This window comes from Lissotriton vulgaris, unplaced genomic scaffold (genome assembly GCF_964263255.1).
Source record: "Lissotriton vulgaris unplaced genomic scaffold, aLisVul1.2 SCAFFOLD_1408, whole genome shotgun sequence".
In the NCBI taxonomy this organism is placed as follows: Eukaryota; Metazoa; Chordata; class Amphibia; order Caudata; family Salamandridae; genus Lissotriton; species Lissotriton vulgaris.
Window position 1 is genome coordinate 311,969 of NW_028255291.1, and position 27,741 is coordinate 339,709.

Consider the following 27,741-nt stretch of genomic DNA (forward strand, 5'->3'; position numbering starts at 1 on the left):
AGCGTTATTGCTGCAGATGGAGTGAAGCCCAGAAGTAAGCACATTACCAAGGTACCAACAAAGTTTAATATTGTTCATTTGTATTAACTGTTTCTTTTTTGCAGCATTTGGAAATGCATTTTCTAGTTTTGTTGCTTTTTCTTTAGTTTTTTATTGTATGCTGTTATCTTTGGTTTAAAGGGAAAGATGTTGTCGTGTGTGACCTTAATGCTGCAGTTTGCATTTCATTACCATCATTTGCTTATCCTGGAAAATCTCTGGGGTGCAGGAGGTTTGCTGTTCCAGAGTTCTTTCTTCAGCTTCTGGGCAGTTGTCGCTCTGTGATGATCTGTGGTCCTGTTTCTCTGCTCTTCTTGTAGTAGCTCCTATCAGAGCTTCATCCTCCCGCCAACGATAATATGATGCAAGGCATCACCCAGCACACAACACAGCCTATGTTGGGCTACGTCTATCTGCTCGGTGTAGTTAGAGCGCGGATAAAGTTCTCCGGACCCATCAGGCTGTGAATGTAACCTAAGGGCTTAAGGTGAAATGAAGAGCTTACCTCCTTCCTGAGTGGCTCCCGTATTCTGTGTGCAGGCCCGATAGCTGGCAGCACCCTGGAGTATCTATGTATAAATCAGATTATATTGGAAGTAACCTGCAATACAGTGGCAGCAGCACCCTGCCATAGAGTAGGATTTCTCATAGTATTTTATTTCCTGGCACATTAACGGAGATTGTCTTTTAACTGGCAGAAGAACAACACTGACCATACATTTTTCTGGGTTTGTCTTTTAAATGACATACACATTAGGAATGGCACTTTGTTCTGCTGGAATAATAACAGTTATCTTGCACTCTATGTTGTTGCACGGATTGTTGGCTGCAATGCATTCCATGTTTCATTCAAACGTGCTTTCTACAGGGCACATATATGATTTTTTGCTGTAGAGAAATAATGCTCCTGTGTACTGTGGCAGACTCAGAAATATTGAAAAACTTAATGATTTCTCTTTCAGCACTTCATAGTAAAACCTTTCAATTTTTGACTCAGTCATTTGGCAGAAACATAACTTTGTACCATTAACATAGTTGTGATGGGGAACATTCATGTGGGGTTAGGACTGGCTCGACCAGAGTGCTTGCTGACTCGGAGGAGTATGGAGTTGACCACCTTGCCTGGTCCGGTGTGGAACCAAGCCAGCGATGCTTTGCTGCAGGCTCATTTGCCCTGATAGCTGGTCATCAGTTTGAGGAGGAGGAGGTGAAGAGCTGGCTAAGTGTGCCGTGAGGCTGGTAGTTCAGTACATCCCTGAGAAGTGAGCTTTGAGTCATGTAGTGTTCCTCTTATACCACGTGCAATTTACCCTCTCCAAAGCCTCAAGAATTCCTGGGTGTGAAGGGCGGCTGATTCTGATTGGGTGCTTGATAGTTTTCCAGAAACTCATGTTCTTGATTGTTCATGTTTGTCTATAGTTGATAAAACAGGCTCAGGCGTTTTATCTCTTCAGTTGACACAAGCTGCAATATAAGTTTCTTTGTTGTTGCAAAAAAATATGATTGGCCAACGAGCCTCTGTAGGTCAAAGAATGGAAGGGCTGGGGAACTGTCAGTCATCTCACTGCTAAGCAGAGCAGTGTCATGCTTCATCCTCTCTCAGGCCTCTGATTTTGACCAACATCGCTTAGAACACTGGGACTTTAGAGACTATCCTTTTAATGAGTAAAACAAAACTACAAGTCCCATAAGCAATAGTGGTGGAAGGTGTCACACATGACCTAGGACAACATCCGATTCAGCACACCCAGTTCCATTTTTTAAGTATTTGACACAATATTGAATTTATAACCTTTGTTTTTTATGGTCATGAGTCACCAGAATACTAAAAACGTGTCTTTTATTTTCAAGGTCAATTAAGTAATGGTCACCAGCTTGGAAGCTCTGTTAATTTTTCAGTATTTGTCATTCATCTCCACATGTGGCTGGTTTGGGTCTGCCCCTTCATCGTTCCCGATAACTCGCACAGGTAAGGAGCTTTTAGCAGCAACAGGATAAACCCACACTCGTCTGTAAGAAGTGCGCTCCGAGGCAGGTATCCGATCATTTTGCGAAACAAGGAAGGGCCAATATCTGCTATGTACATTTGTTAAAATAAAACAGTCAAATCACAGTATACTGTTCCGGAGGTTAGGTCCCAGAGACATTATTTGTAACTGAACGCAGACACCCTAGGAAGCATGTCCTCACCAGGCCGGCGCTACAATGCCTGATGGGCTCCACAAGAGGGCACTTTGTCGCAGATCTTATATTAAGTATGCCGGATGAGCATAGTAGGACAGAGGATGTTGTGTCATAAGATGTGAGATTGGTGAAAGTCTGAATATAAGATCAACTATCGACAAGTTGCCGCAATATAGTTAATGTGATCTTCCTGGTCCATGTTGAGATTAAAAACAGTGGCAGAGAAATTGAGGAACTAATGGCCCCTATCACTGTGTGAAAGTGTTGATCACCTATGGACCTGCTGGTAAGCTGGGGTCTATACTTCAGGTCAACCTTTTTCATGCCTTGTGTAGTCATGGAGCAATCTGTTGGCATTTCATCAGGACCAAATATGGGAAAATGGGTAAATGTGACCTAATCTTCTCCACAGCGTGAGGAGCTCTGTAACTCAAAGCCCTGCACCGTGCATAGGTGATAAGGTGCCTATTAACATCTTACTACTACAGGTGAGCGCTGTCTAACAGAGTGCACTAGATACAGTAACCTTCCTAAAATTCAGGACAAACTGACTTATCCAATAGCGAGGACGCCGCATCAGAGGGAAACTGGTTTTAAAAGCACATGCTTCCTAGGGCGTTCAGTTAGAGATAATGTCTGTGGGACTGAACCTCCAGAACAGTATACTGTGAGTTGATTTATATGAAGAATGTGTATACTGGACTGTCATTTTCCTCGTCATCTTTTGTGCTATATAAAATAAAACACTACACACCTGGAGGCCAACAAATCTATCATACATTTAATGCAAAAATAGCAAAAGGCCAAGCAAACTAACAAGTGACATTTGTCTTTGCAATGAACGAGAGCATCCACCCTAAAGCAAGTTGGAGTATATAATGTTAATGCTACACAATGTATTTTTATACACTTTTCTCCTAATACAAGTCAATGAAACCTGAACACGTGATAGAAACAGTTACTAAAACAACACTAATGAGTAGGAGGCAGGATCTTCTCTCGAGAGGAATGTGAGGAGTCCGTGAGGTGCAGGTAAAAGATACACAGACAAGCTGCAGAATTCACTGTTTCTGGAAATAACACTTCTGTTTGTCAATATTCAATTTACTACAAGATGCAGGAAAGTGTGCAGATGGACTTCACTAAATAAAATGGTTCTGGGCCCTAATAGAATCATATAACTGTGCAGGCATATTAAGGCGAACAGGCACATCAAATTATATAAGAATATTGTAATTTGGTAATGTAATATATCAATGCACGTTGTGGCATTGATGTGTATGATGTGTAAACAATTATCGGTATTAAAGAAACCAGTATATCCAGTTATGCTTTCTCAATTCCTTCTTCCTAGAGGCCACCACTGCTGCTATCCAGCTGTATTCAGCAGTGCCTCCTGTGACCTTGAATCCTGCATTTAATACCAAAGGTCGTCAATGCTTCTAGCCAGCTATGGTTACAGGTGACACTCACACCCGACTCCCCTGCACCTGTTATTCTTTGAGCCTGCTCCAGTCAGTAGTGGCCCCTTGGACCTGTAAGTAAGCCTACTAGCCAGCTCCTGTTAGTACTGGCCCCTGGGACCTGTTATCATTCTAGCCAACTTGAGTCATTAGTAGCACCTTGGGACTAGTGATCATACTAACCAGCTTCAGTCAGTATTGGCTCCCTGGGACCTAATATCCTGCTAAGTAACTCCAGTCAGGAGTGAACCCTGTACCTTAAATCCTGCGAATATTCAAAACCAGAGGTCAACTCTACTGCCAACCAGTTCCAGTCAATTTTTGACATGCATTGTTACCCTGCATGTAATGAATAACAGAGGCCAGCGTTGTTGCTAGCCAACTCAGTCACCAGTGCCCGTCACATATTATCCTCAATAGGATCAGTGCCCAAGGCCTGTGCAGCTGCTAACCTGCTCTAGTCAGTAGTGACCTCCCAGACCTGTTATTCTATATATAATCAGCAAGGCTTCGGCCATAATAACACTCACCCCACATCCTTATGGTATATTAGCAATGTAATTTATTTACATCATACGGTAGGTACCGCACTATATCACACGATCCGAAAAACAAAGAAATTCAAAATTTGCCTAACCGTTCAGCACGCCACCTTGTCAAAAATGACCAAATCACACCAAGCACTATAGCCTGCCACAACACATGGCACATTCAGCCACAACATGACCAGATTCCACGGCAGGGATTTGGGGCCATTAATCCTCTGTTTGAGGCATGTGTGCTGTAGATGCACATGCTTTGCATACTCCTGCCATCTTGCGTTGGGTCCGGTTGTTTGCAAGTTGTTTCATTATTACCCTTAGATTAATATTCCGGCGTAAAAATTACCTGCACCACTTAACAAATCTCTATTCGTTTCATCCCCTCTGATACTCTCACTCTTTGCTCTATTTGTTTCCTCTTGTGAAGGCTTACTTTCCACCTGTTTATTACTTTCCTCCACTTGCAGCATTTCTAAGGACTGAATCCCATTCTCTATCATTTTTTTACTATCAGCTTGATTGTTTAGGCATTTATTTTTCATAACTGCTTGTACCTCCGATAGATCCTTATTAAATAGAGGGTAGAAGGGTTTTGTTGGAGACATTTGTTTACCCTCACCTTCACAATATGATATTTGGTTATGGTTGTTTCCAGTGTTCAATCTCACTATATCTGATGCATTTGTAGTTTTTTAGGTTTTGCCTGGCGTCCGCTGCACAGCAGCGTTCGCGCAGGCGAAATCTTATGTTACAACAGTACGGCTGTTGTCCCTCCTCTCTCTTCCATTGGCTAGCCCCATAAATGGAGGCAAGCCATTGGAAGAGATATCTGCCCATCATTGTCGGAGCAGATTCGTGGGTGTTCCCGAGATTTTTTCCCTCTCTGCCCCTTTGTGAACGTCATTCCGGCCAAAAACGCCCCCGAATCCAAACATTTCACTCCCTTGAGGCTGCAATTTTGCTGCTCGAGCAGCGTCTTAACAGGACATGAGGTAAGCCTCTGCCCCCCCCCTGTTTGTGCCGTTCTTTTATCTGCTCTTACTTAATTCCTACTAATCTTTCATTCACCTCTTCATTGCCGATACCCGTCCCATCTGCAATGTGTCTCTCTCGATCTCTGCTCTCAGGCCTCATCTGCCCCGTCTCCCTTTGTTTTTGTTGACTCTCGCTTTCCTTCTGTCTCGGCTCTGTCTCTTCCCCTGGCCTTCCCTGTCTCCGCTCTCAGCACTCCTAATTTCTAATTTCTAATTTAAAACATTTCTAGAGCGCAGCGTACACCTTGCGGTTTCTTGGCGCTAGGGGGTTCAGCAACTGAGGGAAAAAGACCAGAAGAAAAGATACGAGGAGATTTTAAGAGAGTTTAAGTGGGAAAGGCCTGGCTGAAGAGGAACGTTTTCAGATCTCTACGAAAGGGGAGATACTGGGTGGCAGAGCGGAGGTGGTCAGGGAGTGAGTTCCAGAATGTTGGAGCCAGGGTGGAGAAGTTGGACCCGCCCCACTTTTTACGTGTGAAGCGAGGGATCTGAAGAAGGGACTTGGAGGAAGACCGAAGTTCTCTTGCAGGTACATAAGGATTGATTAATGAAGAGATGAAAGCGGGGGCAGTGCCCTGGCGGGCCTGGAAGACCATGCAGCCAATCTTAAAAAGGGAACGTTCTTTTACAGGGAGCCAGTGAAGCTCCCTGAGAAGGGGGGTGGAATGGTGATAACGAGGGAGGCCGTACACCAGCCGGGCCGCCTGGTTTTGGATAGTCTGGAGTCTACGCAAGCTGTACGCGGGGATGCCATGGTAGAGAGCGTTTGCGTAGTCCAGTCGCGATATCACCAGTGCGGCCATGATAATCTTGAGTGCCTGGGGGGAAAAGAAGCGGGAGACAGTGCGGATAGTGCGGAGAGTGAGGAAGCAGGAAGAGACCACGGAACTAACTTGTGAATGGAGAGTGAGCTGGTTGTTTATTTTGACACCCAGTGTTTTGACCGTGGTAGAGGGGGACGGTGCGGGACCAAGAGAGGGGGGCCAGAAGAGAGAGTTCCAGGGGCTGGATGAACCACCAGTGAGAACCAGCTCGGTTTTATCCGGGTTCAGCTTGAGGTGGTTGTGGTTCATCCAGTCCCTGATGAATGTCATAGTTGACTGGAAATTAGAGACAGAGAGAGGAGAAGGGGACAGATCAAAGATGAGCTGGAGGTCGTCCGCGTAATTATAAACGGTGACCTCCAGCTGCTGGAGTGCGAAGATAAGAGGAAAGATATAAAGATTGAAAAGTAAGGGGGAGAGAGAGGATCCCTGGGGAACACCGCAGGTGACAGGGAGAGGAGTGGCCGTGAAGTCGCCTAGCCGGACCGCCTGAGTGCGGTCCCTCAGAAAGGAGGAGAGCCAGACCAGAGCTGATCCCCCGATGCCGGCCGCCTTGACACGGGTAAGTAAGATGGTATGGTCCACCGTGTCAAAGGCGGCGGAGAGATCAAGGAGGACCAGTGCCTGGTGTTTGTCCTCATCCATGCCCTCTCTGAGTTTGTCTAAGACTGAGACCACGACTGATTCGGTCGAATGCCTGGGACGGAACCCGGCTTGGCGGGATGCCAGCCCCCCATTAGCCTCAACATGGGTGCTGAGTGCCGCGGTGACGTGGCGTTCCATCACCTTGCCCAGAAAGGGTAACAGGGAGATGGGGCGGTAGTTGGCCGAGATGGAAGGGTCCGCGCCAGGTTTTTTCAGGATGGGCACTATGGTAGCTGCCTTTAGCGCAGGGGTCACTACGCCCTGTGCCAGGGAGCTGTTGAGGAAAGCAATGGGGGGGTCAGGGCAGCCGGAGTAAATTTGCTGCAGGACTCGTGCCGGGCAGACGTCCGCGGGAGACCCCGACTTCACTTTGGGGAGTATCTCCAGAAAAGAGTCCTGAGTGAGGGGGGGAAAGGAGGTAAGAAGGCATTGGACGGAAGGGGGGGAGGGATCGACGAAGGCAGACGAGGGTGGTGGGATGTTGGTCTTGATGGTAGCAATTTTGTCTAAGAAGTAGGTGTTAAGTTGGTCGCAGAGAGGCTGGGAGGGAGGGATTTGGGGCGAGGTTCGGTCTGAGAATGCCAGGTCATTCACTATGCCGAAGATTTCCCTGGGTTTGTTTTCTGCAGAAGTTATTTTTGACGAAAAGTAGGTGGTTTTTGCAGCAAGGATTGCTGTTTTGTATTTGGCCAGTGATGATAAAAAGTGGGTTTTTGATAAGGGACTGTAATTTTTCCTTCATTGCCTCTCCGCTCGTCGGGCGCTCAGTTTGAGATCTTTTAGGTGGTCATTGAACCATCTATTGGAGTCCTTTGGTCGGCGGATGGAAATGCGGCGTAGGGGCGCCACTGAGTCGCAGCCTCCAGCCAGCCAGGTGTTGATGGCCTTGGCTTGAGAGGCAGATGATAAGCCAGCAGTGGGGGTGGAGTTGTGGAGCAGGGAGGTCAAGGAGGGATAATCCAGTCTATTCCAATTCCGCTCCCAGGTGTTTTTGGCGTGCGGAGTTTTGGGCATCAGATCACGGAGAATGGAGAAGGAGATAAGGGCATGGTCGGACCATGGGCACGGCGAGACAGCAGCCGAGGCCACAGGGAGGTTGAGGGACCAAACCTGGTCCAGTGTGTGCCCATGGGAATGAGTGGGGACGGATATGTGTGACACGAAGTTGAGGGACGAAAGGCAATCTGTGAATTCTTTTGAGGCTGAGCACTCATGTTGGTCTGAGGGCCAGTAATTGAAGTCCCCTAGCACCAAGACCGAGGCGTAGTTGACCACCAAGTTGGCCAACAGGTCTTGAAATGCCGGCAAGAATGAAGGTGAGGGCTGAGGAGGGCGGTACATTAAGAGGCAAGTGATGGGGGGGGGAAGATGAAAGAGAGCGGACTACCAGGAAGTCAGTAGGGGGAATGGGGGGAAAGGGAAGTGATTGAAAGTTCAATTCCTCCATCCCTGTTGTCCGTCTCCTCTCTCTCTGTGCTCCCAGCCTCCTTCTCCCCTGGCCCTGCTCTCCTCTCTACTGCCCAGCACCCTCCTCTCACTCTCTGTTATGGAGACGGTAAACGTGCCATTTGACCTATAACTCCGCACAAGGCTAATCTACCGACGGCCCCACCGGATGCTCGAGCCAGCGCATATTATTATTTGTGTAATTTATATAGCGCGCAGCTACCCCAACGGGGTGTCCCGGCGCTTCTGAGTGAAAGCAGAGTGATAGTCCTGGGGGAATTAACAAAAGAGAAAAGTTTTTAGTGCCTTACGAAAGGGTAATTCTTCCTGGATCATCCTAATTGCGATCGGGAGTTTGTTCCAGAGAGTTGTGGCACAGACCTGGAAGGTTTTACCTCCAGAACGTGCTTTCCTGAATCTTGGTATGGAAAGCAGATGTTGGGAGTTGGAACGGAGGTTCCGAGAGTTACAATAAGGACGGATACTAACAGAGAGGTAGGCCGATCCCCTACCCCTAGTTGCTCGATGGGCTAAGGTCATGGCTTTGAATGCAGCTCTTTGATGGATTGGAAGCCAATGTAATGCTCTGCGATGTGGCGAAATATGGGTGCGTAGGGAAACCCCGCAGACCAGCCGAACAGCCGCATTCTGGACTGTCTGGAGCCGATGTAGGAGGCCCGCGGGCAACCCTAAATACAGGCCTCCCTCTCCCCTGGCCCTGCTCTCCTCTCTACTGCCCAGCACCTTCCTCCCACTCTCTATTATGGAGACGGTAAACGTGACATTTGACCTATAACTCCGCACAAGGCTAATCTACCGACGGCCCCACGGGATGCTCGAGCCAGCGCTTGAAGTTTGCTAACCTAGTTTTCAATTTTGCTTTACAGTTTGTTGGCAAGCTTGTGCTTTTATTTGCGTGCAGATTAGCAAGCAAGCTGGGTGTGCCCTTACCGTTTTAACACTTCCCTCCACTCTTCTGCTCATCTCTGTTCTGCTCAATGATTGTAAGTAAGTAAGTAATTTTATTTGCACCGTTAATTAAAACCAATGCAATGCAATACAAAACATAAAAATTGAAGCACAATGTAAAATCCCATATGTTTAAAACCATCATTGTATGAACATTTATGTTCTTTTCTTAGTAATTTTAAAATCATATCAGCCATTCAGTTATCTCTCAGTATTTGATATTAAGTATGATTTGTGTTACAAGACAAGTTGGAACCAAGTCAATTCAATATTCTGGACCTGGCATTTTGTCCCCCACAGCCTTCAAAAATTTTACCAGGCCGCAGCTCAATTGAGGGTCCTGAGATGAAAAGCATGTTAGTACTGCGCTCCGTGTACGTATCCCAAGCCGAATAAAGTGTTGTTTTAAAAGGAATTTCCTCTCATCCAGCAATTTCTCGCAAGAGCATAGTAAGTGAATCATGTCTTCTTCTCTATGACCGCATAGCCGGCATGACAAACCTGCTTTCTTTTTTAACCAGTGCGGGAAATGCTGGATGCAGGGCAGCAGCCCAAATCTGTATTTTAAGAAGCACATTTTTGTCTTTTTTGCATAGCCCATGCCCAAATAGTTCTGAGGAGCTTTTGCCGAGTAAGAATTCAAAATCATCCAAGCATGCGTTCTTTTTGCAAAAACTGTTTTGTCTTGTACCCACGACTGGTGTTTGATAGATTTCTTAACCAGTTTGTTGAAGGTTTTATGGTCTAAGGAGGATGCCCAGAGCTGTTCCAGCCCGGTGTTTACAAGACTTTTTGCAAGATATTTGGCTGCAGGCGAGGTCGAAGTCTGCTCTATTTCCCTCCATAGATGATCGTTCAAGGTTCCCTGTGCAGATTTCCTCACTTTGTCCCATACACAGATATAGGCCCCCTGGTGTCCCAGGAGCTGTTGTTGAATGCCAAACTCCAGCCTAATCTGTGATGGGGAGGTCCACTTAGGAAGACTAAAGATGATTCTATATGCAGCTGTGATTGTATTGTCAAGTATTATTGCATCTCTGCCTCGTAAAACCTCGCTTCCATAAGTGATTGTTGGCAGAAGTTTTGCTCGGATAGCTTGTACCAGTGGTGTTAATGATGGACCAGATAGCTTGTTATTCAAGGTTTTTAAAGCAATTGCCAGAGCTATCCCTTTGCCTTTGATGCAAGACCTTTGTGCAATGAATCGGCCGGCGTTGTCAATTTTCACGCCTAGATATTTATATATTGACGTATCTTTAATGCGAGATTTGTTCCAGAGCCACGTCAATGATTGGTGTATACGTAAAATCAGGCAGCAGATCCCTGAGTTCTGAGGAATAATTGAAGCGTGCAATGTCGTACCATAGATGCGTCCATTCCTCATCGGAAATAAAACGGTGAATTAAGTCTTCCCACTTAAACATATACCGGGGGTGTAGGGAAAGCACTGTTTTAAGGAGGAAGCTATAGATAAATGAGATCACCCCTTTCATGTTAGCAGTCTTGGTGCGAAAGGCCTCAAATTTTGTGAGAGGTCGAGGAGCAGCCTCCCGTATCTGAGGTGTGAGGGCCCAGTGCATCAATTGGATATACTGATATCTTTCCGTGTTCTTCCATTCAAAGTCCCTTTGACATTGATCAAAAGTAAGGGGATCAAAATTGTGGAACAAATGTATTAGAGACAAGCAGCCTCCCCTTCTCCAGGCATCAAAGGGTCCCTCATGTTGGGCCGGGGGGGAAAGCTGGATTGAAATGGATTGGAGTGAATGGGGATGGAAAATAAGTCCACCTGTCGTCGCCCGGAATTGAGTCCCATACTTTAAGAGTGGTGCGTGTGGGGCAGCTAAGGTCACCCTGGCAGCCGCCTTGAAGAGCAGGGAGGCTACAGCTATTTCCTTATGGCACCCGCGTCTTTGGAGACTGCTTAGTCTAGAACGTATGGCTGATATTTTCAGGGATAATTATAAGAATTTCGAATTTAAATGGGGCCCCCTTGTCTCCTTCCTCTCCCAGGGCCGTCCGTCTGCGGTGTGTCCCTCCACCATCAGAGCCCGCCATCTCTTCCAGTTTTGATCACAATCCCAGTGTCGACCAACCTCTCGTTAGTATGAACACACCGCCACCATGGATGGGGTGGGGGGTGGATTTTTTTTTAGCCACCATGGGAAGCTCCTACACATATCGGGATCACTACCTGCTGTGGACTGCATCTCCTGCAATTTGGGCTGTTGCTGGGTCCGTTTTCATCCCCCTCCCGCCGCCGCACCAACCACCTAACGGCCGCCGAGCGGAGGGGGCATCCAATACCGGAGGTCAGCGGGACCTGGAAACTACATTTCCCGCCAGCCCCAGCGGCGAGAATACCGCGACCAGATCGCCCCAGGCGGCGCTTTAAAGAGGCGTCACCCCGGTGGAGCGGGTGAAGCTCCTACACATATCGGGATCACTACCTGCTGTGGACTGCATCTCCTGCAATTTTTGCTGTTGCTGGGTCCGTTTTCATCCCCTCCCGCCGCCGCACCAACCACCTAACGGCCGCCGAGCGGAGGGGGGCATCCAATACCGGAGGTCAGCGGGGCCTGGAAACTACATTTCCCGCCAGCCCCAGGGGCGAGAATACCGCGACCAGAGCGCGCCAGGCGGCGCTTTAAAGAGGCGTCACCCCGGTGGAGCGGGTGAAGCTCCTACACATATCGGGATCACTACCTGCTGTGGACTGCATCTCCTGCAATTTGTGCTGTTGCTGGGTCCGTTTTCATCCCCCTCCCGCCGCCGCACCAACCACCTAACGGCCGCCGAGCGGAGGGGGCATCCAATACCGGAGGTCAGCGGGGCCTGGAAACTACATTTCCCGCCAGCCCCAGGGGCGAGAATACCGCGACCAGAGCGCGCCAGGCGGCGCTTTAAAGAGGCGTCACCCCGGTGGAGCGGGTGAAGCTCCTACACATATCGGGATCACTACCTGCTGTGGACTGCATCTCCTGCAATTTGTGCTGTTGCTGGGTATGTTTTCATCCCCCTCCCGCCGCCGCACCAACCACCTAACGGCCGCCGAGCGGAGGGGGCATCCAATACCGGAGGTCAGCGGGGCCTGGAAACTACATTTCCCGCCAGCCCCAGGGGCGAGAATACCGCGACCAGAGCGCGCCAGGCGGCGCTTTAAAGAGGCGTCACCCCGGTGGAGCGGGTGAAGCTCCTACACATATCGGGATCACTACCTGCTGTGGACTGCATCTCCTGCAATTTGTGCTGTTGCTGGGTACGTTTTCATCCCCCTCCCGCCGCCGCACCAACCACCTAACGGCCGCCGAGCGGAGGGGGCATCCAATACCGGAGGTCAGCGGGGCCTGGAAACTACATTTCCCGCCAGCCCCAGGGGCGAGAATACCGCGACCAGAGCGCGCCAGGCGGCGCTTTAAAGAGGCGTCACCCCGGTGGAGCGGGTGAAGCTCCTACACATATCGGGATCACTACCTGCTGTGGACTGCATCTCCTGCAATTTGTGCTGTTGCTGGGTCCGTTTTCATCCCCTCCCGCCGCCGCACCAACCACCTAACGGCCGCCGAGCGGAGGGGGGCATCCAATACCGGAGGTCAGCGGGGCCTGGAAACAACATTTCCCGCCAGCCCCAGCTGCGAGAATACCGCGACCAGAGCGCGCCAGGCGGCGCTTTAAAGAGGCGTCACCCCCGCGTCCCGGGAGCGCCCGGGGCGAAGCCCGGGCAAAGGGCGGGCCCTCTGTGGCCCTCTGTGGCCGAGGTAGGCCGGGCTGGGCCCCGGTATTTTCATTTCATTTTAAGTAAGACCTTATAATGTTTGCAGATGTGTAAACTGTGAGGAGATATATTTGTCGACTGGCCGAGCATTTACATCAATTCCCTGTGGATTCGTATTTTATTGACTGTTTGTTTATTTAAATTTAAAAAACATTCATATATTCTGCTTTTACAAGCCTGCTGCCTGGTTAGAAATTCTCCACACATTATGACAGCAAAGAAATTACGCTCTGGAAGAGTCCTAGGGGGGAGGTCATGTATAAAAACCAGATCTAAACCCTTGAGGAATAAATATGAAAATAGCGTACAACTTAAGGGACAGATGCAGTTATTGCAAATTTGGGAAAAACCTGTGAACAAACCTATGGAAGTTCCAATAATAACTGATGATGAGATGATAACACAGACGGAACCGCAGTCTGATGTAGTGAAAGATTTTAATCTTGAACTACCTGCGGAAAAAAACTCGCCTTCCCGGACTCCGACTAATGATGCAATCCTCCCAGTATGTTTATCCAAAGGAGACCACTCTGATCCTATGTTAACAAATTCAAAAGTACTTCAGCATAATACTCTTAAGGGCACAGAAAATCAGGAGGAGGATATAGGAGAAGTATCTATTTCGTCCAGTATCGATCTCGAACTTTGTGGTCGCTATATGGACGAGAGAATTTTGAACCAGCCTGATCCTAGTAAAACTCCAAATGGAGCAACGCCATCAGGATTACTGCTATATAGTAGCACTCCCTCTATAACATCTAATGACATCCCCTCAATGCAGAGTGATTTGAAATCTCCGCAACTTAATCTATCAGGGATCTGCTCTCTTACTGCATCTGGTTACCCAAAAAATGAAAAACCGATTTCTGATTCTCTGATAGCACTTGAACATTTACTGGCTTCTATATTACTCTTACTGGGTAAATTTGCAGGGAGTTCTGATTGCATTTTGGACTCAGTTACTGAGATATTGAAAGTATTACTGGCTAAAAATGCTGAGAATGGGACTATTCCCCCTACTGAATCTGTTATCCAAAATGTCATAGACAGTAATAATTCATTGAGAAAAAATGCACCGGTGGGGATGACATTAAAGGTAGATATTCATGAGCCTTCCAAGACCCCTACCCCATCTTCCTTAAACCGGATGAAAGAATTGGAACCAACCGTGAAGGAAGAAAGTTTGGTAGAGGTTAACCAAACTGCTGGAAATTAACTTTTTCCCATCTTTAATCAGGATAAAAAAGAACCTGAAGGAACTTTAGTGACTAAGGGAACAGTAAAAGAAAAAAGTAAAAAGAACAAAGGGAAAAATAGGAAGCCTGTTCGCAAGTACAAGAAGAAAAGAAGGAGGCAAATTATTTTTCAAAAGCACATAATAACTGAAGCGCCTGATGTTATAGAAATTGCAGATAGCTCATTATTGGATACTCCCGGTAAAGAGGCAGTGGGTTGTATCACTAACCCTGTAGTAGAAGGTACCCCTGTTGACAGCACTATGAATGGGGGAGTTCTATGTTCCGAGGTTAATGGGATAGAACCCCCAGCACCAGTTGATGAAGACACAAGAAATATGCCTACAGTAACAAGGGTACTTAATCCATCTGCACCTATTTTTCGGCTTCCATCTGAAGTGACTACGACTTCAACCATTCAGCCATTGAAAGTTTCTATCCCATGTGTGGATACCTTGACATTGGATTTTCTTCCCTTATTCGATTTTGACCTAAATTTGAACAGATCTTGTTTGCTTAATTGCCTTAAGGATATTGAAAGCTTAAAACTTATTCTGTCAAGTGATATTGACTTGGTCTCAGCAATAAGGTTTTAAAATGGGCAACGAGCAAGGGTAAAATTTTGTTCAAAAATAATTGCTAACCTTGTCTTCCAACAAGCGGAAGCATTTCAACGTAGAGGGATTGACGTGTTACTCTTTTTTAATAATGGAAAGCGTATTTTCTTTAGAGAAGGAACTACAAAGTTGGGTTCTAGGCAGGAAGACCCGTCCACCCATAATAAAGATCTAAAAATCTGGGTCTCTAGAGGTAAACGCATGGTTTCTCAGGTACTCCCTCTTCCTGAGAATATGGATATTCCTCTAACAGAAGATAATCAGCTGTGGAATTGGTTACCAGGAGTTTTATCGAATAACACATCGAACAATTCACGACTATTTCAACATCTTTAACAGACAACTAAAAGTCATCTCCTGGAATGCAGCAGGACTCCATAATTGCCCAGAGAAGCTTGATTTTCTATTTTCTTTGAACGCAGATGTGCTATGTATTCAGGAAACATGGTGTAAAAATATCCTATATGGGGGGGAAAGATTATTTTGTTCTTGAGGCCGCCGCTACACCTTCAAAAAAAAGTCATGCAAAAGGTGGAATTGCCTGTTTTTTATCTAACTCATTACAATGGCAATTTTCCCATTACACGGACACTAGTAATCTTTTTCAATCAATAACTATCAATAATCTAGCGTCAGTAGGTAGACGGTCTTCGCTTGTAATTTTAAATGCATACATTCAACCTGAAGATACTTTTAACATTGTCTTAAAGCGAATGTTTTCTTATGTAAAACAATTATTAGAGCTCGATCAGCCCCCATATATCTTACTCATGGGTGACTTAAATAGCAAAGTGTCTAACTTTAGTTCAGACATGTTTAGAAACAAATCCAAGGAAGAAGCATATAATATACCTCAAGCAATCTTTCCTAGTAAAATAAAAACTAATAAAAGAGGAAAGATATTGCTTGAAGAACTTACCTATTTAGAGGGGCTAATTGTAAACGGTAGGATGCCTTCCGACATTCCTGCTAATTTTACACATAGGTCATTTAGGGGTGAATCCATCCTGGATTATGTAATTACGGACTATGATACGTTCTCTTTCATTCGAGACATAATGATCTCTCATTCCTCCTTGAGCGAACATAATATGATCAACATAACTGTCTCATTACAACCTCCAGATACTGACTCTTGGTCTTTAGTCAATAAAGGAGTTTCTATTAATTGTAAGTCTGGAAGATGCTTCTGGGACTCTACCACTATGAAGGATGTACAAAATATTCTTGCCCAAACTTTACTAGAATTAGATGAATGGCAGGGTAGGGAATTTCTTCACTTCGAAATCCTTATGAAGAAGCTTATCATGACAGCAAAGAAAATTAGAAATCCTAAGAAGTTGCACTTCCCTCCTAGTATATTATTACCTTTAAATAAGGAAATAAATAAACTTGTGAGGCAACAGTACCTTAATAGATCTAGGGAAAATGAGCATAAGTTAGCCTTACTAAAAAGAAGGAGGGTCAGACTGAGAACAAAATTAAAAAGAGAAAAAGAAGATTCCCTCTGGATTAGGCTAAGAGAGGCTTCGGCCTTTAACAAATCTAGAGAATTCTGGTCCATAATAGGGAAGGGATGTGGAGCAAGAACCACCCCCATCCCCATCTCTATTGCGGAAGATGTCTGGATATTATTTATATCTAGTTTATACGCATCAAACGGTGTAGAGGGTGATAATCGGGACCTAGCCCCGAATAGAGAGCATAATATAGAACTCCCGACCGAGAAATCCATAGCTTCCGTGATAAAGAGTATGCGCTCTTCCGGAGCTATGGGTCCGGACGAGTTGCCCATGTCAATAATTAAGCAAGATGTCACCTCTTGGAGTAGGATTCTTCTTCCAGTGTTTCACGCATGCTTCATATCAAGATCAGTCCCCAACTCTTGGAGGGGAAGTATATTAATTCCCATATTTTTTTATTTTTTATTTTTTTTCGGTTCAAGAAGTCTTTATTCGATTAATTCATCATAAAAGACATAAATACAAAATACACAATAACATATATAAAATCAGTATTAAATCATTGACATCGAATAACTTCATGCAGAAATATATAAAAGTTTAAAAGAGTTACAGATACCGGATACCACAATAATACAAAATAAAACAGTCACTGCTAATTTAGTTTAATAAACCTGCTTCTGATAACCCAGGCCCAGCCAAGGAACTTTGCAACCCCGACAACATTGAGCGGATCCAGATTAGTTTTTAACAATCTCAGGGCCTCAGCAGACGAGCGAGTGCCTAGTTGACTACAAACTGGTTTGAGCCACTTAGATCTGGGAGCAGAGTATAGGGGGCACACAAACAGAAAATGAGATATACTTTCCCCACACCCTTGACAGTTTGCACAAAGCCCCAGACTAGCTTTTCCCCATTTATTGGTGAAGTCCCCAATAGGGAGTGTGCCACATCTGAATTGAAAAAAGAGTTTACGGTCCAGAGGTTTGGTAATGGTTTCCCAGAATTTTTCTAACCTGGGTAGATCTTTGTGTACCAAAAATAAACCTGAAAGACTACTTGGGCTTGTTTTTCAAAAAGTATTGAGCAACACCCAGGCCCAATAACATTTTTTCAGCTCATTTTTAGATGGAAATGTGGCTGTCTCAGGCGACAACCACAACTCAGTGAGGCCCAAAGATTGAAGAGTAGCCTTGAGATCTCTGAACCATCCGATTTTTAAGGCTCCCGGAGAGTTTTTTAACTCCAGACAGGCTTCAGCATAGTGGTGTAGGTCTGGGGTTGTCCACAGGCGTCGCCAGAATGAGATCGGTCGATATCTAGCACAATCGACCACCGAGTGACACCCCAGATCGTATAGAAGGGGGATTAAAGGTGTCGATTGTGGCAGACCAATTGCCATCCTTAGGAACTTGTTTTGGGCGTGTTTCAAGGAATCCAAGTTGCTTCCACCCCATAGCTCAGCACCATATAGCACCGCCGATAAAACCTTCCCACCATAGATCTTCATCAGCGGTGACATAGGTTTGGTAAATGAGCTTTTATGTTCCTTGATCAAAGCTCCACCCAACTGTTGGTGTTTCAGGGTCAGGAGCTCGATCTGGTGGGACCAGTTTAGTGTGTCGCTAAATGAAACACCCAAATAGGTAAAATGCTTGGTCTGCTCTAAGGGGGAATTCCCCATAGTGACCCTAGCCTTAACCTGTTTGTGTCCCCTCATGACCATAAATTTGGTCTTGGCAACGTTCACCTCCAGCTCATGCTCACTACAGAAACTCTCAAACCTCGACAGTGCTAGCTGTAATCCCTGTCTGGTTATCGAGATCAGGAGAGTGTCGTCAGCGAACATGAGCAGAGGGATCTTCATGCCAGCCAAACTAGGAGCATCTGTGGGACAGCCCTCAAAGTACTTGGTGACTCTATTAATGTATAGGGAGAACAGGGTTGGTGCCAAAACACATCCCTGTCTGACACCTTTCAACACAGGAAACTTATTAGTCACCTCACCAGGTTTGCCCCATCTTACAAAAGCGTAGGTCTCAGCATGAAGGTTAACGATGATACGAACCAGAGAGGGAGGCATACCCAATTCCAGAAGGCAGTTCCAGAGCCCAACCCTCGGAACAAGATCAAACGCAGACCGAAGGTCTACGAAAGCCGCAAAGAGGTTACCTTTGCCCAGAGTGACCGTCTTCCAGTGTAGTAACATAAACCGAAAAGCCTGATCCAGGGTACTTACATGGGGTCTGAACCCTGCTTGGAGAGGGGTAAGAATATTATATTCCTCAATCCAGGCCTGGACCCAGGATAGGACAAGTCGTGACACTATCTTTTGGACAGCATCAATAAGGCTGATCGGCCGGTAGTTAGAAGGAACCGACCGATCACCCTTCTTGAAGATGGGCAAAATCTTGGCACCCGCCCAAGAAACAGGCACCTTTGCTCCCCTGGCCAGCGTGTTAGCCAGGTGCAGTAGATAGGGTACCCAAAGGTCTTGATCCTGTTGAAAAATATCTGCAGGAATACAATCCGGGCCGGGCGCTTTGCCCCTGGGGATGGTGTTCAGGACGTTTTCAACCTCTTTGGCCGAAAATACAAGGGTGTCAAAGGACAGCGGCCAGCCAATGGGTGTTTCCCCTTCCCTGAGGCACCTGAACTGTTCCTCGAAATGGGACACCCATTTTTGTTGGTCGACAGAAGCAGGGCTAGGTCGATCATCCAGGGACTTTCCCCATTTAAGGAGGTGCCAAAAGTGCGTGAGATTCCTAGAGCCACAGGCCTCAACAAGGAGAGCCCAGCGATCTTCATCCCAGGCGGCTTTAGCCCGCCTCTTAGCTATATTGTAGGCCTTCCTGGAAGATTTAATTAGGGCTGGGTTCCTAGATTTTAGAGCTTTGAACAGGTTTGAATGAGATGTGCCACACTCATCATCAAACCAGTTCGCGGGCTTCCTCGGCTTTCCAGTGCCCTTTTTTGCAACTATTTTAATAAATAAGGTCTTAAGGGATGTTAACAAACTAGCATGGATGTCGGAAATTTTGTGAGATATTTGGTTCGAGTCATCACAATGCTCAAATAAACTTAGGGAGTCAGAAACCAGGGATCTTATTTTAGTGCGTGCATTCACGTCCACGGCAACCTTAGGCCACCGAACCCTCCTCATATCATTTGTTAATACCATGGCCTCATGTACAACATTGGAGGGGTGCACAGAGGGCCCGGCAAAACTGAAATCCTTCAGTTCTGCTAGGAGAGGTTCGTGATCGCTTTCAGGCCGAGGTCTAATTAACATATCCGAGACTAGGGGCCACATAGTTACATCGACTAAAATGTAGTCGATGCGACTACTAAACCTTCCATTAAAGAATGTTGGGTTGCCCAATCTGTCCGATCTAGTACGACCGTTTAGGGCACGCAGTCCCCAATTCAGACATAGGCCTTTGATGAAAGTGGCACTTTGGGACCATTTAGTGATCGGAGATAGCTCTAGTTGAGGAATTCCCCATGTCGAGTCCTCGGCCTCCGTTAACATCCCATCCTCCCCGCTTAGTGGTTCGAAACAAGTATTGAAATCTCCCGTAACCACCACATGACCCTCTAGCTGTGAGGAGCCAAGAAATTCATCTAAGAGTGTTAGGGTAGTTGATACACGACCACCCGGTGTTCCTCTGGCATACACATTAAACAACAAAATAACCAACCCACTATTGAGCTTCAGGCTAACAATGAGGATATCAGGGCAGTCAATATAAATTTCTTTAACAGAGACTCCTACTGATTGGCGCACCCAAACAGTAAGACCCCCCATGGCCCTGCCTCTTTGACCTCTGACTGCGGGTTTGTTAAAACTCAGATAACCTGGGAGATAAACCGGAAGAGTTGACCATGTCTCCTGAAAGGACCAGACGTCACCTTGTCTGATGAAGTCAGCCCATTCAGGTATACATATGTAGGAATCTATACCCGCCACATTCCAGCAACCCAGCGTGGTACCCTTAAGAGGGACTTGTGCACCCGGAACAATGACATCTACAAGAGAGGATTCACCGGATTGTTGGAGACTTACTATGGATGGGGAAACCTCAGCAGGAACCCCTTCAATTGGCATCCTACAAACCCCAACCTGTAATGCCTGTACTGAAAGTGAGCCTGTAGCAGAAGCAACAGAAGGGGGCAGAATGTCATGAGACGGAGGAGAAGTGACCCACCCAATTGGGTGAACAGGGTTACCTTCCTCACAACCCACGACTGAAACTTTTACACTTACCGCATTGCGAGGGCAAATACACGGAACCACTCCCACATGAGAATTAAACTGGGCGTCGTTGCCTTTCTGACAAGATTGTCAATCATTAGACGACAGCCCTGAAAGAGGATCGTATAAGTTTCTCAGTGGGATGTTCCACAAATCTTTAGGATGGGGGGGCCTGTTGGGATTAGAAAAGGCTGGAAATAAGCTGGGGGGCTGCAGAGCCTGTGTAAAAGCTGGTGTAGGGGGGATCAAGGGGTACGGGGGATTATTAGAAAAAGGCATTCCCAAGGATGTCGGAGGACCAGAAGGCTGGATATAAGGCTTAGCCCAGCCCGGCGTTTGAGGAGGACAGTTATAGGTAGATTGGATATACGAGCGATATAGAGCTTCGGGGTTAAAGTGGGGAACATGGAAGCTTGATGTGAAGTTGGACCATTTGGGGGGGTATTTGGATTTAATAGAACCACCAGGCTGACTTTTGAGTGGGTTAGTCAAGGTTTCGGGGTAGAAGTAGCCTAGATTCCTTGTGGAAATCCCACCCTCATTGTTCCCCACATACCAGTCAGTGAGGTGGGATACAACCCTATGATCTCAAAAATTGATAATGACAATATCCCCCTCAATGTCCTTAGGACGCACCCCAACCCACTGACATCTTCTAACCGTGACGATGTCCCCATTAAGTTTCGGAGGAAGGGGTCTGTTTGTTTTTAACCAGAAGATGACTTTATTTTTTAGACTATCGTCATTTTCCCTGTCACCTTCCTGTAATGGTGGCACACCTGTCATGACAATAACAAAGTTTAGAGAATCGGGCGGCAGGTCTACATTTCTTTTTGAAGGTAAAAGTTTCTTCTGTTTGCAATTTGCATCAGCAGATTTGCCCATCCCATTCTTTTTTGCTGGTACTGCCCTCTTGGCCAATGGTTTAGTAGATGCCACACTAGGGGTAGCTGCCACAGAAGGTTGTAATGTTGAGGATTTCGCAACCACTAACGGTGCTTTGCTTGATATGGAAACAGATTTGGTGGAATTGGAAGTGAGTGTTTTGGTGGTAGTGGAGGAAGAATGACTAGTGCCTTTGGTTAATGCACCTGCAGCATGAGGTAAGCTTGCAGGGTTACTGGGGGGGCCTTTGATCTTATCTAAGCCTGAGGTATGAGACGATTCAAAGGACGCCACAAGGCGATCCAATTTTTCGCCCATAACCCTTACACGTTCCAGCAGAGGAAGCATATAAGATTTGATAAGTTTCCCCATGATGTCAAGAGTCGCTTCATTAACCCCTAGGGACACAGACTCAGAAGTTACTACGTCGGGGACTGCATGCTCACCAGCGACAGTGGTGCGGGACTCTGCTGTAGGGGGTTGGCCCAACACACTATTTGTGGTGGGTTTCGGTAGAGGTAGGATGTGGTGACTACGTCCTTTCCTTTTTACCCCCCCTTTACGCCTCTTCTTCCTTGGAGGGGAGTGAACCACCCCTAGAGCTATGTTGGACGAGCGGCCTGGCAATAGGCCATTCGCCTCCGGCATAGTCTCTCCTGGGACTATACAACCCAGAGACAAAATGGGCCGCATAGGGGAAGTATCTGCTTCCCTACTATGTGACTCAGGGATATTTATTTCTATAATACTAGAGTGGTTAATAGGGGGACAGATCAGCTGGCCTCCACTAGTAGCACTACTACAAGGCGGGGAGATAGCAGGGAACCTAAATATGCTAGGGGTGAGATTGAGATCAGTCGTGTCAGCGTCAATAACGCTCAAACCTTGGGTTGGGAGGTCCTTAGTAAGATTAAGGACTGGCAGTGGAATACTCTTTAGCTGCTCAATTGAGCGTCTACGCTCAGCTCTCCTTTCGGCCAAAAGCAGGTCCATATCGACCTCCTTGGCAGATTTCTTGAAGAATTTATCAAGGGGACCCAATGGAGACGCTAACACCTGGAGGAGCAGAATGGCTCATGTTAACAGGGAAAACGGAATATGGGGATTGGAATAACGACTCAAATACAATGCTAACAGTCCCAAATGTCAAAGAGCAAAGTCACTGCTTACTGCGGGTAAGGTGAAAATATCCTGGCCCAGCCCGGCCTCCTGCGGCCCCGGACGGCCACAGACGGTCCCACCCTTGTCCCGGGCTTCTCCCGGTCGCTCCCGCTCGCTCCCGCGAGGCGGGGATACTGCACTCCTAGTAATACTACTGCTGTGCTGTCATTCGGTGATAGGCGGGGGGGGGCGTGGCCAGCGGGGAGAGCAGCCCAGGTGTTGCTGGTTGGGCGCGCAGGGGCTCCTGGTCACTGGAGTCCCCTGCCTTGCTCGCAGCCCCGCTGGAACACTTGCCTGACCCCGCGCTCCTCCTTTGATCCTAATGCAGCCCTCTGCCGGTCGACGCGCTGCGGGACCCGCGAAGCGGGTCCGGCGAGTCGTGGATGGTGGTGAAGAGGGGAAGGTCCGCTAAACAGCAGGTCCGCTGCGCTCCAAAGGTAGGCAGAAACAATCCGATAAGGTGTCCCACAGGCGCTGGGGAGAAGGCTACTTTTCACTCCGTGTGCGGGGGCGTGGCCAGCGGGGAGAGCAGCCCAGGTGTTGCTGGTTGGGCGCGCAGGGGCTACTGGTCACTGGAGTCCCCTGCCTTGCTCGCAGCCCCGCTGGAACACTTGCCTGACCCCGCGCTCCTCCTTTGATCCTGATGCAGCCCTCTGCCGGTCGACGCGCTGCGGGACCCGCGAAGCGGGTCCGGCGAGTCGTGGATGGTGGTGAAGAGGGGAAGGTCCGCTAAACAGCAGGTCCGCTGCGCTCCAAAGGTAGGCAGAAACAATCCGATAAGGTGTCCCACAGGCGCTGGGGAGAAGGCTACTTTTCACTCCGTGTGCGGGGGGCGTGGCCAGCGGGGAGAGCAGCCCAGGTGTTGCTGGTTGGGCGCGCAGGGGCTCCTGGTCACTGGAGTCCCCTGCCTTGCTCGCAGCCCCGCTGGAACACTTGCCTGACCCCGCGCTCCTCCTTTGATCCTGATGCAGCCCTCTGCCGGTCGACGCGCTGCGGGACCCGCGAAGCGGGTCCGGCGAGTCGTGGATGGTGGTGAAGAGGGGAAGGTCCGCTAAACAGCAGGTCCGTTGCGCTCCAAAGGTAGGCAGAAACAATCCGATAAGGGAGAGCGGGATAAGCCTACGAATTATCGTTTAATAGCTCCATTGGACTCAATAGGAAAAATGTTCGCCAAATGTCTTTTAATGTTAATTACTGAATGGGTAGAATTAAATGGTATTTTACCCTTGGAACAAACAGGATTTCGTAAAGAGCATGGTACTCTTGATAATTTGACAGCATTACAGGTGATTGTTGACAAATATGTACGTGTTCGAGGTGGTGGCATATACTTGGCATTTATAGACTTCTCCACAGCGTTTGACAAGGTAGATCGTCCAACGCTGTGGAGAAAGCTTGCTGCATTGGGCATGCCAATGCAGTTACTTGAATTGGTAAAATCTCTTCACTCGAACACGTGGTGTAAGGTGCTACAAGGCGGAGAAAGGGGTCTTTCTCACTCTATCCCTTCTCCGAATGGGTTGAAACAAGGGTGTATACTGGCCCCTATATTGTTTTCACTATATACAGCAGACCTACCTACTTCCATTGCAGCTTGTGGGGGACTAGCCCCGATAATTGGAGGGTCACCTATATCGGTTCTAATGTATGCAGACGATATACTCATCTTAGATTTAACCCCGAAGGGCTTGTCTAACCGCCTACATGCATTAAACCAATTCGCAGAAGCACATTACATGAAGATCAATGCTTCGAAAAGTAAAATTATGTGCATTTTTGGAAAGAAAAAATGTAGGTCTGAAAGTTATAGTTGGGCTATAGGAGGACAGAAACTAGAGGTGGTTAAAACCTACACCTTCTTAGGTAAAATAATCTCAGCAAACCTAAGTGAGAAACCCCACATTGAGCACAATTCACGTAAAGCATTGGCTCATGGCATGGGGTTATGTTCCTTGTACAATGCCACGGGGAAGAGACACTTTATACTATTTTTGGATGTATTTAGAGCAAAGATACCTGCAACTCTACTGTATGGAATTGAATTAGTGGAGTTAAAACATTGGGGATTCTTGCAAAAAACGGAAGGAAAGGTACTAAGAAAAATCTCTTCCCTCAATACAGCTTGCTCTGTATCTTCATGCAGGCTGGAATTCGGACTCCGAAGTTGTTGGGTACAGGGGTTGATTGCCCTCGTAAGATGGGTAGCCTGTTTGGCTAGAGGTAAATCGGGTTCCTTACGGGAAGCCATTAAAAGGGAACTCCTGGGCAATTTTAACGAGTTTTCTCTGTTAGTAAAAAACTTTAGAAAAGCAGTAATTCTGTTAGAGCTGGATGTAAGCACTTTGTTCTTACTTACTCCCTCTGAGCTAAAGTCTAAATTAAAACGTGCATCTTGGGAACTCTGTTATAAATTGGATATGCTTGCCCAACCGAGAAAAAAAGAAAGGCAATCACTGTTAAACACATATACACCAAAGCTGGCCCAACAATACCTTACTTGGAATATTCCTCATAGAGTCCGTAGGTTATGGTACCTTTTAAGACAAGATTTGCTCCCACTAAATCTCCTTTTTGCAAAGTGGTATGGTGTATCTCCAATATGTAATCTCTGTCATAATGCTGTACAGGATCGTAATCATGTCTTGTTTATTTGTCCCGCACTACGCCCATTGCGCTATAAATGGTTAAAACCAATTTGTCTACAATTAGGAATTTTAAATGTAAAAACCTTTTTCCATGCACTTTATTGTCCTCCAAATGAAATGTTCTGCTTCAGAATTTTTTATTTTTTTAAAGGATTTTTAGATATTTATTAATGATACATAGGGAGATGTTAGATGATTGCTCGACCAGTGAATATGAAGTGTTTCCTTTTTGTTTTGTTTAGTGTGACTTTATTGTAATTAATGTTGTATAATTGTGCGTTTATTTTATGTGGCCCTCATTGAGAGCCAAAAACATAATAAACTTTTGAACACCATGGGTGGGGGTGGATTTTTTTTTGTGGTTTTTTTCTTTGTTCCTTGTTAGATTCATAATTACTTATCCCATGTTAGGATGAGTTTGTCCACGCTTTTTGGCTATTCTGCATACAACACCCCGGTGGAGCAACCTGGAGAAATTACCGTTACAGAAGGCTGTTAAGTTTTCTTTAGACCTATCTGCTGGCTTAGCAAAGTTGCATGATCTTCTTCTTTTTTTTCTTTTTCATCTCTGTGTCTCAGCTCTGGGGCACTTAGAAGCTGTATCTTTCATTTGGCTGATCTAATAAGAGGAGGAGCTGGTTTATATTGATCAATGCACTTTGTCCACCTGTTATAATTCTGTTGAAGCTTTCTGATCCCCTGCGTGGGACCAAGTGATGATGTAATTTTTGCCTGTGGAATTAATGAACACATTTTTGACATAAATCAGGTGGCAGGCCAAGGCTCCTCTGTGCCTTGCAGCAGCCGCCACACGAGCAGCAACACAAGCGCCTTAGCACCGCGGTGCCGGCAGCGTCCGTTCCTGCCCCCAAAGCAGATTTGTAGAACTTAAAGCGCCCGTATAGTAGGACACGGGTGAAGCGGGAACCGGTCACAAAGCAAACCCTGGCAGTCGTCCCAGGCTCCGCTCGCTCGTTAACTCCTCTTCGGCTCGGCCCCTCGGCTCTAATCAATACGCTCTGCACTCAACGCCGAATCACAGGCCGAAAACAACTGTGAATACCAGCAGAGGGAAGAATTGTGTGTTTCCCCCAGTTAGTGAAAAAAAAACGGCATAAGTCTTGGCTGCTTCTGCTGCACCCAGAGTCTTGTGCGTCTTTTCAGTCAAATTTTTCTGTCTGGAAAAAGATCGTGTCCTGGTTTTCTGCACCCAGTAAATCTAGGTGCAGGAAAACCTAACAACTGATAATCAAGTGGAATAAAATGGACACATGAAAGTACGCCTTAATTTCATTGCCCTTGATTCATACTCTGGACCATAGTTGAGGGATAGGTCTAGGCATAGTCCTCGCAGCACACAATAGGTTTGCTTTAGGCAGAGGCCAAAACTCAAAAGTCAGGAAACCAGATACAAGTAGGTGGTAACTTAGGGCAGGGGAAAACACCTGTTGTCCGTGGAGGAGTCATTCCCTTCCCAGAAATCTGCATTACAAATTAATTAATAGTATAGTATAATAGTATTAATAGTATATATTTTTTTTATATTTGTTTGGTGCCAGTGCATATGACTTTAATTTCTGCTTTTGGGATTCTATGTTGCAACTCCTTAGGGTACATGTAACCTTTGTGAGCTTAATAAAAAGTTGAAAATTCTATAAATCCTCACTCCTACATCCAAGTACGCTCAGGCTACCATTCTACACTCTGCTCTGTCTAAAAAACAGCTCAACATTTTCAAAATTCTGCATTGATTTGGCTTGTAAATTATATTTTTGGAAATGTACATGTATTAACTATTTAATTTTAATGCTACAGGTGATTGAAATTACGGACGAAGAAAGCAAGATTTAGCACTAAGCAACTGAATGTCAGTGCCATAAGAAGGATTATTTTGAAAAACTGAAGGACATCCAGCATTCTACGTTTAAACAATTTCCAAAAATCTAAGTGTGGCGAGGAAAGTACTATACCTGTAAGTGAAGTCTCTAATTTTGCATTTCATTAACCCAGAGCAAAGCATATCTGTGCACACAGCATCAGAAATAATGTAGAAAGACCGCTTCAGCATCCTCATCTGAAATATTATCAGAAAGACAAATTGCCTCAGCATGACAAAATAACGTTCATCTAAAGCATCATGTAATTCTAGAGAGGAAGCACACACTGCATAAAAGAAAGTTACAACTAAAGGTTTCTTCTGGATACCATCAAAGAAAAGACACTGAAAGAAGACTCCGAAGCTGACACGTTAACAACGAAAAGATTGGAAAATCACCATTGTTCAACAACCGTTTTAACCAGTTACGCAAGTTCGAGACTATCTGCTTCGGGATATAACACCTCGACCCACTCTGCTCACTCTTGCAAAAACCTTAAAAATTCAACACTTTATTGTGTTCATGACCATCTCAAATTGTTTCCCTTTTATTGTGTACTGTTCTGTAATTCTATGTAAATCGCCTCAACATTATCTGTCGTGCAGGAGTGATATGTAAAACTGTTAAATATAAAAATGGATCACCGTTGCGATATAGCTAATGTAAATAAATCCTCATCTTC

General features: G+C 46.3%; 1 long non-coding RNA gene across 1 annotated transcript; it reads left to right on the forward strand.

Moving 5' to 3' along the window:
• On the forward strand, positions 1-27,741 carry LOC147659174 (uncharacterized). The gene is made up of 3 exons (XR_015307304.1): positions 1-51; positions 1,891-2,008; positions 26,998-27,741. It is a non-coding gene; the product is annotated as an uncharacterized LOC147659174 (long non-coding RNA).